The following is an 11,883-nucleotide window of genomic DNA, read 5'->3' on the forward strand; positions in this document are numbered from 1 at the left end:
AATTCAGACTTGTCCACTGTAGGGCTGCTTAGACTGAGAATTCTGCCATCATGGTCAGTAACTGCAGGGCAGACCAGGCAGCCCATTGGGTGGCACTGTCCTCTCTTTCTTCCAGTTCGTCCTCCACTCCACTTGCTATACTAGAAAACCACCCTCAAGACCAGCTCTCTCAACACCCACACCTCAGGTTCTCTTACTCTATCTCCACCAGCTGTTTCACGGCAATGTTTCTTTATTATTGTTTGTCAAACAATCTCTTCCTTCTTAGGTAGGAAGTCAGAAATGAGCTTATATGCGTGTGACAAAGGCCGAAGGCATTGACATCCAGCTCCAGCATCCGCATCTCAAGGTCATCCCGATAACCTTCCAGGTGCAGCCCGGTGTCTGCCTGGATCCTGACCTTACAGGGGGTCCTGCCCCTTCTACCCGCTAACCATCCTTCCTCTAAGGGGGAGGGGTGCGATGCCAGCCAGGCTTCCCCCTGCCTGACAACTTCAGGGGGAAAACTCAAAGTTTTCGTATTTACATCCAAAAAGTCCTTTGTTCCAGGAGGGGGAGAAGGAGAAGAGGCAGGAAGGCAAGACCCATCCGCTTAAAAACCCCGGCCTAAGGTACAGCGACAGCAAGCTGTCGCTGTCCCAGGCCATCTCCACCGCCCTGCCCCTGACGCAGCTGCGCTGGGCTAAGCAGACCAGCGTCGAGAAGAAGGCGAGCGTGGTGACCCTGCCCGTCTACCTGAACTTCACCCGCGCCGACCTGATCTTCACCGTAGACTTCGAAGTTGCCACGAAAGAAGATCCCCGCAGCTTGTAGGAGAGCGGGGTCGCCGTCCTGTGCACAGAGTGAGGCAGGCTCTCCCCCTCCCTCTGCCAACAGTAAATGCAATATTGAACGCCGTCCAGCACTCACTGGCCACGCAGCCGGGCAGAGGTGGACTTGAGGGAGCCCGGCGATGGCGCGGTGCAGGGGGCGGGGCTGAGTTTCCGAGGTTCGCAGCATGGCTGCTTTCACGAAATAAAACACTACGCAGGGCCAAAAAACAAACAAACAAAACCCTGGCCTAAATGTAAACCGCGCACTCTCTCTCAGGTTCTGTCTGTACTGTAACGTTAAGGTAAGATGCTGATGAATCTATCAATATTTGAAGAAACTTACACTCAGGGCTCAGTCTCAGGAGAGGGTTCCCACTGAGCCCGTAGCCTCTGGTGCCTGTTTGAAGCAAGTTTTCCCACCCCAGGTTTTTTAACAATGTGGTGGTTGGCTGTGCCCATAAACAAGTGCTGGGGCACCCCCTGCTGTGTTCAAACAAGGCTGGCCCCTTGAGCTTTGATCTGGGATCCTAACTTCCCAAGCTCTAGCAGGCCCTCCAGACTGACTCCCCACAGCCGACTAGGCCGATCCTCCTGGACCTGGTAAGCTGCCCCCGGGGTGCCCAGGACTCAGGTCTGCCTCTTTGTGCGGAAACAGGAGCCCAGCAATTGCTCCTGCTGGGTCCTCACAGGGAGGTACCCATCTGGCTCCTGTAATGGAAGAGTGTGTGAGAGTGTGTGTAGTGGGAATGTTTGTGGCCCTGGAATCCAAGTGAGTCCTAACACAAGGCTGTTTCCTCCACAAGGAGAGGGCCAGGTGGGCGAGGTGATCACAGTCAGGATCTGGGCCTGTCCCTTGTCCCAGTGATACCGACCAGGGGGTGGCAAGCGATGGGAAAACTCCATTTAAAACTCACCATCTGCTCTAAAACTGTCAGGGCCGCAAGCATAAAAATGTGTTCAGTGGCAGGGGAGGGGGAAGAAGAGGCAGTTTGGACTTTTTCCCTCTCTTGGGTTTGTGGTCTATCAACCCCACCCCTTTGCTGAGAATGGTGAGAAGGCCAGCTGCCCGGCAGCCTGGGGCAGTGATACTTAAAAGTCCCCTGAACCTAAGTTAACAATTCCCAGAGGGCTTTTCCCCCATGACACACGGTCTCCTGACCCACAGTCACCCTTGGGACCTGTCTTGCAGCTGCCTGAACACATGTATGTTTCTGCAACAGTCCCAGGTATCTGACTGTTGACTAGGTGTTGGCCCAAGGCACTTGTCTGAAGACCAGGCTCAAATTCAGTCGAAAATCTAGGGAGACGCACTTGATAAATAACAGCCTCACGCATAAAGATGCCAGAGTAAAGGCTTCCGTGCTAAGTTGGTGCAAATGAAACTGGACACTGAGTTTAATTTTCTCTTTTGCATCTAAAAAGGTCACTGTTTTAAAATTGTTGTTTTATCATCTACCAAACTTGTTTTGTTACCAGGTTTAACAGATTCAGCAAAATAACAATGGGTACCCAGAGCTCTATTGTTAGGGTCTCTAAGGTAGATTTTACAAAATTAAAAATTTTGGCCGGCGCCACGGCTCACTAGGCTAGTCCTCCGCCTTGCGGCGCCGGCACGCCGGGTTCTAGTCCCGGTCGGGGCACCGGATTCTGTCCCAGTTGCCCCTCTTCCAGGCCAGCCCTCTGCTGTGGCCAGGGAGTGCAGTGGAGGATGGCCCAAGTGCTTGGGCCCTGCACCCCATGGGAGACCAGGATATGTACCTGGCTCCTGCCATCAGATCAGCGCGGTGCGCTGGCCGCAGCGCGCCGGCCGCGGCGGCCATTGGAGGGTGAACCAACGGCAAAGGAAGACGTTTCTCTCTCTCTCTCTCACTGTCCACTCTGCCTGTCAAAAAATAAAATAAAATAAAAAAATAAAACAAAATTAAAAATTTTGGTTTAACGTTAAAAAATAAATAAATCTAGCCAGCGCCACAGCTCAATAGGCTAATCCTCCGCCTGTGGTGCCGGCACCCCGGGTTCTAGTCCTGGTTGGGGCGCTGGATTCTGTCCCGGTTTCCCCTCTTCCAGTCCAGCTCTCTGCTGTGACCCGGGAGTGCAGTGGAGGATGGCCCAAGTACCTGGGCCCTGCACCCCATGGGAGACCAGGAGAAGCACCTGGCTCCTGGCTTCGGATCAGCGCGGTGCGCTGGCCGCGGTGGCCATTGGAGGGTGAACCAACGGAAAAAGGAAGACATTTCTCTCTCTCTCACTGTCCACTCTGCCTGCCAATAAATAAATAAATAAATCTGCAAAGTGGTAGGGCCAACTTTTAACAGAGTAGCTGACAGAGGCAACTCCCCATGTAATATAAGGGGGGGGCTACGGCTCTTCAGGGAAACCTTCTTGGGGTGTAGAGGAGTGAGCAGCCACAGGCTGCAGGGCCAGGCCACTTGGACAGCAGGCTAGGGCCTAGGGTGCTGAGCCAGGCATTGTGGAGGTAGGCACAGTGCCCAGCCACCTGTGATGCACACGGCCCCTCCCGCTCATCAGGGAGCCCGAGCCGCCTGCCAGCCCAGCAGTGCAGAGATGAGCAGATCCGTGACATTGCTGCTCTGTCTGCTGGGCTGCCATGCTGGGGGAGCCCCACCCAGGAGCCCAAGAGGTCACACTGAAGGTGCACCTGGTGATAAGCAGATAGGGAGGCCACCCAGACTAGTTCCCGGGAATAGACAATTCCTGGTTACAAATTGCATTGACTCAGCCCCCCTGGATACGTTCTGTGCTGACAGGCAGGGTCAGAACAAAACCCTTATGGGCAGAACTCAGTTCCAGTCGAGAGACCTCCAAGACCTCCACAGTCCCTCTAAAAAGCCCCCATCGTCGCTGCCTCCCTACCTCCCCCTGTCAAAGTGTCACCCGAGGAAAGGCCCTGGGAGCCATGGGGTTCTTGTCTTCACGCAACAAAGATTTCAGGTGTGAGATGGAGAGCGAAGCGATAAGGCTTTATTGGGAAGCGACAGATAAGAGTGCCCAGTCACTGGGACTGGGGGAGAGTGAGGTTATGTGGTTGAATGGAGAGAACACACCTGGGCAGGCCAGGTGGGTGGCTGAGCCGAGAGGCAGAGGACTGAGCGCACAGTCTGTTCGGACTCCCTAGGTTTTTAAGGGAGTCTGTTTACCCACCTCTCCATCTTCTCCAGGCTGGGAGCACCTGGAAGGTTATCAGGGTCTGAGCAGGACTTGGAAGTGCAAAATGTTGGGCTTCTGTAGCAGGTGCTGGTCTTCAGGCCTGTCTCACACACGTGGGCTAAATTTCTGACTTCCTACCTAATGAAAGCACAGGGGGCCCCTCCTCTACCGAAGTCCAACAGCATCTGTTTTACCGCCCACCAGACCCTGAGTAACTTGAGCAGATAGAGAGGCACGTCTCCACTCAACCCAGAGCCATGACGCACAGGGAGCCCCTGTCTCTGAAGCCTAAGACACAGCCATAGGAGGCTGTGGCGGCAGCAGAGTTGTAGTGCATGTCTTGCCAACACACCAGTTTAATGCCGAGACTCAGGCTTGGGCCCTCTTCCATTGAGAAAAAAAGGGGGAGGGCAAAAAAGCCAGGCACTGGTGACTACAGACCTGTCCAGGACCTGCAAGCCATCAACAGGGCCACAGGAACCACTCACCCATGGTCTCCAACAGCCTCTTGGGCCTCACATCCACTGAGGCCTGATGCTTTACCTGTCTCAACCTGAAGGAGCCTGTTTTCTGCCTTGGGCTGCCTCCTGCAAGAAGCCCCTACTTGCCTTCAAATCAGAGTGATATTGGAGATGACCCCCCAAAATCTATACAAAGATGTAGCCCCTTAAAGTTCCCCAGAAGTGCCATCTGGGGTGCCACACATGCTATTGGAATTTGGGGTGCCATATGATATCACCATACACTTATTAATAAATCCTCAATATTAATAAGCCTGAGAGGGTTCTTGTCTAATATTTAGAGAAGAATTCTAAATACCAGCACAGATAAACGAAGCAGCATGGTACATTTTAAGCCTTTATTTAGTGAGAAAGATGCATAGAAGAGTGACAGTTTTATCAGAGAGAGAGGTAAATCTGGGTTCATACCAAGCACCAGGAACCAGCCACGTGGAGGAGCATCCAGGCCAGGAAGCCTAGGGCAGGTGGCCAAGGCCACACGCCCTGGAGGCACAAGGCTACAGCCAGCCCCTTCCAGGCTAGAGGCCAGAGAAAGGAAGAGAAGGACTGGATACACCTTGTCCCAGGCTTTTAACCCACTTCCAAAGGGGTGTGGTGAATTAACCTGATTGGCTGGTGGGCACCCAGGTGTGGCCAGGTAAGGCGTGAGGTCACACGGGGCGTGGCGAAGGCGTGGTCTTCCAGCTCATAAACCTAATCAATTGTAACCTATATGCCTGCCTACTTCACTACTACCAGCACGAAGGAACGATGAACACGTACTACACTGCCCCAAGAACTCAAAGGTTCCCTCACAATGCTCTGAGAAGCTCCGGCAGACGACCCAGCCCACCTCCCCGGTGCAGAAGTCAAGTGTGCACTGCTACAGTATGTGCACGACCTGCTCCCGGCAAGCACAAGCCTGCAGGACTGAAACAGGAGCAGAAGCACTGCTGGATCGGCTCCAAAGGGCTGGATACCACGTCGCCCTCGAGACGGCCCAGATTTATCAAAAGGTCATGTGCTCAGGGTTTCAAAGGGACGTCAGGCCCTGGGACCTGAATGGGGGAGAAAAAAAAAAAAAGCTATCTGGGACTTCCCAACTCTGAAAACCCAGAGACAGGTCCAGAGTTTCCAGAGGCAACAGGCTTCTGTCACATTTGGATACCCAACCGTTAGGTAGGAAGTTAGAAATCAGCTCATGTGTCTCTGCTATGGCCTGGCAAAGCAGTAGAAGACAGCCAAAGTCCCTGGCCCGGAAGAGGCTCCTGACTCCAGATTGGCACATCTGGGGAGTGAAGAACCCTCTCTCTCTCTGCCTTTCAAATAAACAAACAAATCTTAAAAAAAAGAGGAAGGAAGGAAGGAAGGAAGGAAGGAAGGAAGGAAGGAAGGAAGGAAGGAAGAAAGAAAGAAAGAAATTAGCTTATGTGTATGAGAGGGGCCTGAGGAAAACCAAGACCTGCAGAAGCTCATTGGAAGCAGCTCAGCATTTTGCGCTTCAAAGTCCTGCCCAGACCCTGCAACTTTCCAGGTGGTCTCAGCCCTCCCCCTCCCCCTCCCCCTCCCCCTCCCCCTCCCCCTCAAGAGCTCCCAGGAGAACCCTCTCTGTTCAGCACCAAATGGGTCACCTGGCCTGGTAACACAGCACCTTCCCCCACCCCCAAGGCAGGCACCGTGGAGGCAGCTCCTCTGGCTGGCACCAGGTGGGCCCCGAGTCTGACAGCCCTCGGTAGTGAAGCCTTGGGGGGATTTCACTTAATTTACTCAGCAAATGCTTTGTCCTGGAGGAGGAAAAGGGAGAAGGAAAGGACGAACAGTGGGAAGAACCGGACCCCTTTCCCTTTTAAGCCCCAGTCTGACTATAGGGTGCACGCTCAGCTCTCCGCTCTCTCCTGAGCTGCCCGCCTGGCCTGTCACGTGCATTCTCTCCATTATACCGTGTCAGCTTGCTTCCCCAGTCTGAGTGACTGGGTCCTCTCTCAGATTCTGTCCCATCCATTCTCACGGATGCCCTACCCCAGTTAAGCTGTGTCTCCTTGCTTACCACTGCAGTCTCACATCTGAATGCTATCTTTTTTGACAGGCAGAGTGGACAGTGAGAGAGAGAGACAGAGAGAAAGGTCTTCCTTTGCCGTTGGTTCACCCTCCAATGGCTGCCGCGGCCAGCGCGCTGTGGCCAGCGCACCATGCTGATCCGAAGCCAGGACCCAAGTGCTTCTTCTGGTCTCCCATGGGGTGCAGGGCCCAAGGACTTGGGCCATCCTCCACTGCATTCCCTGGCCAGAGCAGAGAGCTGGCCTGGAAGAGGGGCAACCGGGACAGAATCCGGTGCCCCGACTGGGACTAGAACCCGGTGTGCTGGCGCCGCAAGGCGGAGGATTAGCCTAGTGAGCCGCGGCGCCAGCTCACATCTGAAATCTTTCTTGTGCAAAGACAAGAACCAATCCTACTCCTCTTGGCTAACTAAAGGGACTTCCTGTTGAACGGTAAGCACCTGTCAGGGTGTGCAGTGCTAACAGAAACAAGAGTCAGGGGCCCTCGCAGTGGGCTAGTGAGCACCAACAGCAGAGGTGTTAGCCTTAATCAGAGCCCTGGAAACTGAACAGGGACAAAAGGAAAACATCTACAGAACTGAAGACGACTTCTCACCACAGGGGAAAGGCCACTAAAAACTGACTGAACTGCGGTCATTCGGCACCAGAAGCGGTCTGGGAGCCTGCAGCTGCTTGCTTTTGTCCACTGCCAAGGACATCAGAAAGGAAAAGACCCCATAACCTAGGGAAACCAGAGGGCAGACTCAGGCAAAATGGGCAGCCATGGCGAGAACTCCTCAGGTCTCTCCTGGCAAGATACCGGTTGTCTCGGCCTTGCCTGAACACCCGGAGTATGTCCCAGAGGAAGCAAACTGGCTAACAGAAAAAAGATGGGTGTCAGCAGTTCAGAGGAACGGTGGCTTCTTTCTGACAAATGCCTTCACGTCCCAGATCACCTGGCCTACCCCATGGTTTCTCAGCTTCATGAAAACACTCACACGGGGAAAAGCAAAGTTAGAAGCTCTGGTAAGTTGGTATTATTTTGTAACCAAACTCTCCAGACTTTGCAGAAATATAACTCAGAGATGCCAAACAGGGGCCCTCCCAGCTGCCAGGAATACAAAGAACCAGACAAAGCCGGTTTGAAGACTTAGAGGTAGGCTTTGCTGAACTACTGCCCAGCAGAGGGTACGGATACCTGTTGGTTATGGCTCACACACACTCGGGTTGGGCAGGGGCATTCCCCACCAGAACCGAGAAAGCCAGAGAAGTTGCTAGGATTCTGCTGGCTGAGACTTCCCCCAGGTATGGGATACTGATCTCCATCGAGTCAGATAGTGGACCTGCCTTCGTGGCTGAGATCACACAAGAACTGGCAAAGGTCCTACCAATTAAACGGAACTTACTAGCCTCAGAGTTCAGGAAAAGTTGAGCGTATGAACAGGATCCTAGAACAAGCCCCAAGTAAGTTTTGTCAGGAGACTCAATTATCCTGGACTTCAGTACTGCTTGTCTCCTCTGAGCGAGATGCTCACCCCAAATAGGAATCAAGCTCTCACCCATGAGATTCTGTTTGTTGCCCCCACCCCCATTATAAAGGTTCCCAGAGATAAGAAAGAAATGAAAAATTTAGAAATCCATGCCCAGCTACAGCTCCTGGCCACTACTATAGCCCAGTTACACCAGTGGGTGTTAGACTTCAGTAACCAAGTACCCTGACGGGCCAGGAGACCTTGTATGAGTAGAAGACTGACACAGGGTACCCCAAAGGATCTCAAGGAAGGGGCTCTGCCCTGTGTTTCTAACCACTCCTACAGCCTTAAGGGCTGCAGGTATAGACGCCTGGATCCATCACTCTCGAGTAAAGGCTGCTGCTCCACCTGACTTCTGCCAAGTATCTGGTGCCAAAGATCCTGAAAACCCCTCAGGGCAACCTTGAGCCCACTGCCCTGCTTTGACCACAGGAGCCACTAGTAAATCTATACATAGCCGAAGCTTGAGCAATCTACAACCCTATTCCAGATACAACCCTGGGAGCCAACTGGTCAACGAACGGAGGAAGCCTGCAAAGTTCACAGAGGGACATCTGAGAATCAGGTCATGATGCCACCCTATTCCGTTTGGACCAATGATAATACTGACCTTTCTGCTGTCCACAGGTCTGGCCAAGATGGCTCTCAAAAACTGGAGCCAGTCACAAAGGTTTGCTCTAGCCATGTTTTATATATGGGTAATCGGTCTGGCTGGAGGAATTTTTCTGTTTCTTATAACAGCCTGTGTTTTACCCAAAAAGGCTCCTAAATGCATTACCAACCAAGTGGGGACAAAGCCAGTAGGCGAGTTAGCAAAAGCCACAGCGAACCTTTGCTTTCCTCACTCCTCAGATGTACCTTGCCACCAATAACCAAACTTCCTTTACTAGTGCCCAATCAAGTCCAAGTAAAAACAGCCATCGGGGCCGGTGCTGTGGCGCAGCGGGTTGGGGCCCTGGCCTGAAGTGTCGGCATCCCACATGGGCACTGGTTCTGGTCCCGGCTGCTCCTCTACCTATCCAGCTCTCTGCTATGGCCTGGGAAGGCAGTGGAAGATGGCACAAGTCCTTGGGCCCCTGCACCCACATGGGAGACCCAGAGGAGGCTCCTGGCTCTGGATCAGCACAGCTCCAGCCATTACGGCCATCTGGGGAGTGATCCAGTGGATGGAAGACCTCTCTTTGTCTCTGCCTATCTCTAACTTTTTCAAATGAATAGATCTTAAAAAAAAAAAAAAAAAAAGGTGCAAGTAACAAAATGTGATTAACATTAAAAAAGAATAACAACTGGAGTGAGTACCAGAGTGAGAACTGCTTCATCAGCCACCTTCTGCAGCAAATTATCTGCAGCTAAGTCATCAGTGGCTCTCCAAAATCATGGAGACTCAGTAGCAGCCATGGTCCTGCAGAACCGGAGGGGACTTGACCAGCTAACTTCAGAAAGGGGGCGTCTGCCTTTTCCTAAATGAAGGCTGCCATTTCCGATGGAACCAAGACATAAGCTTCAGCCATTCTCACTCACTTCCCAAAGACAGAGAACATTGGAATTATGCCTAGTCCCTGCATCTCAATTGGGTCTCACACCCTATTGTGGTTACACACCACCCCACATTCTTCCCCATATTTGAAGGCTCTTGGGCACTTAAAGACCAGTATGGAGGAATTCACTTCTGCCTGCCACCCCTTATCCCCACCCCACCCCCATGCTCCTAGGATACAAGAAGGCCCGCCCCTGGGGTTGGGGCCTCTCGCCATGTGTTCCATCAATGTGCACACTGACCGTCAGCCACCTGTGCAGATTTAGTTTCTTTGAATAAATTTGGTCTGGCTGTAAATTTGTACCCTGCCTCCTCTCACTGTGCCCCATGTGAGGAGGGGAGCAAAGGTTCCAGCTTTTGGATGAGAGCTGCGACTTCCTTTCCCCTTCTTCCGCACTCTCGCGCCTTCAACTCTCCTCTGTGGCACTGGATCTTCATTTCCTTTCAAGGAGAGACCAGGGATGTACGTAATGGGGAACAACCTGGTGGGTGACCGAGAACCTCTGACCAGGGCTCAAACTTCCCCAGGCAAAAACTGCACCCCAAAAGCTGGACGGAGTGTCCTCAAGTCTATCTCTCTACTTTGATTTCTGACCTGGCTTCTCCTCGGGGTGAGGGAGGGTACAACCTCCAGGAATCCCCTGGCTGTCCTTGGAGTGACCCAGACGGGCCTGGAATACACTCCTCCAAAAACAACCCTAGTAGTTGAGAACAGCCTAAGTCACTTTTGGTAGCTTTGGGATCCGCAAGGAGGAAAGGCCTACACTTCCGGGAATGGGGAGGCCTACTTCCGGGGAAGAAAGTCCTTGTCAAGGTCCCTGCGGGTGCCTAAAGGTCAACCAATGATGATCAGACCTTTAACCTCAACCTTTAACCCCCATGCCCTGAATCTATAAAAGGAGCTTTCCCAATCTCTGATGCGCGACTTCTCCGCCCCCCGCTCTGTTGCTCTGTTGGGACCGGTGAACCTCGCCCGGGAGCGGAACCCCAATAAAAGCCTGTGAATTAATCGATTCGTCTGCCTGGGAAGATCTGTTACGCGCCGGGACACCTTACAACTTTCTCATCTTCCTGATGAGAGCCCTTTGCTGCATCTCATCACTGCATACAACATCAGATCTCATTCTCGGCCCACTGGATCGATTGCTAAGAGAAGCCTCTGTTGCCTCAAGTGCACTGGGGTGACGCTCGTGACTGGTTCATCCCCCTGGCCTGTGTGGTCAAACACTCACCTGCCATAGCTTAGAACTGTGACATTGGTCTAGGCATGGGGATTCTCGTCCTCGCCTCTTAGAGGACTTAGAACCTGGGTTCTCGGTTGGGGTGGTTCTTTCCCAGGGGCACCCTGGGAAGGGACCTCTTCCCTCAGGCCATATTTTACCCAACCCACTAGTTCCGAAATACCTCACATTTCACCCACCTCCCCTCTGGCGTGCCTCTTCAAAAGCTTGCACAAGCTGGGCCTAAATGAAGAAATAAAGCAGAAGCGATTAATTAACGTCTGTTCTAAAATTTGGCCTCAATAGAAATCAGACAATGGCTCAAAATGGCCAGAATTCAGTACCTTTGATCTCTAAATCCTCTGCGACCTTCAGAGTTTTTACACGGAGAAATGGCAGATGGTCAGAGATCTCCTATGTCCATGCTTTCTGCCTCCCTCAGGGTCAGTTCTCCTCACTCCAAACTCTCAGGGAGGAAGAGGGCCTGCAGCCTCCCCACCCCTCCTTTTTCTCCCTCCACCCAGAACGCAGCGGCTCAGGAACACCATCCTTTGCTCTCTAGCCCCTCCCCTTCCACCCCACCGGTGGCAGCACGGGCAGTTGCCGCCCCGCCCCACTCTTATCCCTGCAAGACTCTTTACCCAGTTCTCCTCAGGGAAGGAAATTTTTCCACCCCACCACTCCCTCCCTCATCTCCTCCCCTCTGTGACCCTGACCCTGCAGATGACCTTCTGCCCTACCCCGACACACCCCAGTCCCAGGGAATTCCAAAGCCTCAGCCTCAGGAATCCTCTCAGATGGAGGCACCTAATCCCTCATCCGGATCCCACCCCGCCTCCTCCCGCTACCCTATCCCCTCCTCACATGTACTCCCAAACTGTACAACCCAAATCCTTCCTCCCCTTGAGGGAGGTGGCTGGGTGGAAGCTCTTGTTAGGGTCTATGTGTCCTCTATCAGACCTTATTCAGATTGAGGAACGTTTAAGTTCATTCTCCAAGAATACTTTCAAATATCATCAGGGATTTCTCCATCCGACTCAGTCCTGTGGTTTAACTTAGAATGATCTCTATTTAGTTC

At 52.8% G+C, this 11,883-nt stretch overlaps 1 long non-coding RNA gene across 1 annotated transcript in view; it reads right to left on the minus strand.

The window, feature by feature from the left end:
• The window catches only part of LOC103349227 (uncharacterized), a 30,046-nt gene extending 18,695 nt beyond the window's left edge, over positions 1-11,351 (minus strand). Inside the window, exons 1-2 of the long non-coding RNA XR_517445.5 lie at positions 11,150-11,351; positions 11,006-11,048 (exon numbers count right to left, since the gene is read on the minus strand). This is a non-coding gene — a long non-coding RNA (uncharacterized LOC103349227). The remainder of the gene's footprint in view (positions 1-11,005; positions 11,049-11,149) is intronic.
• Between the last annotated feature and the right edge of the window lie 532 nt (positions 11,352-11,883).

This window comes from Oryctolagus cuniculus, chromosome 10, assembly GCF_051225735.1.
Source record: "Oryctolagus cuniculus isolate XC-2025 breed Fujian yellow rabbit chromosome 10, ASM5122573v1, whole genome shotgun sequence".
NCBI lineage: Eukaryota > Metazoa > Chordata > Mammalia > Lagomorpha > Leporidae > Oryctolagus > Oryctolagus cuniculus.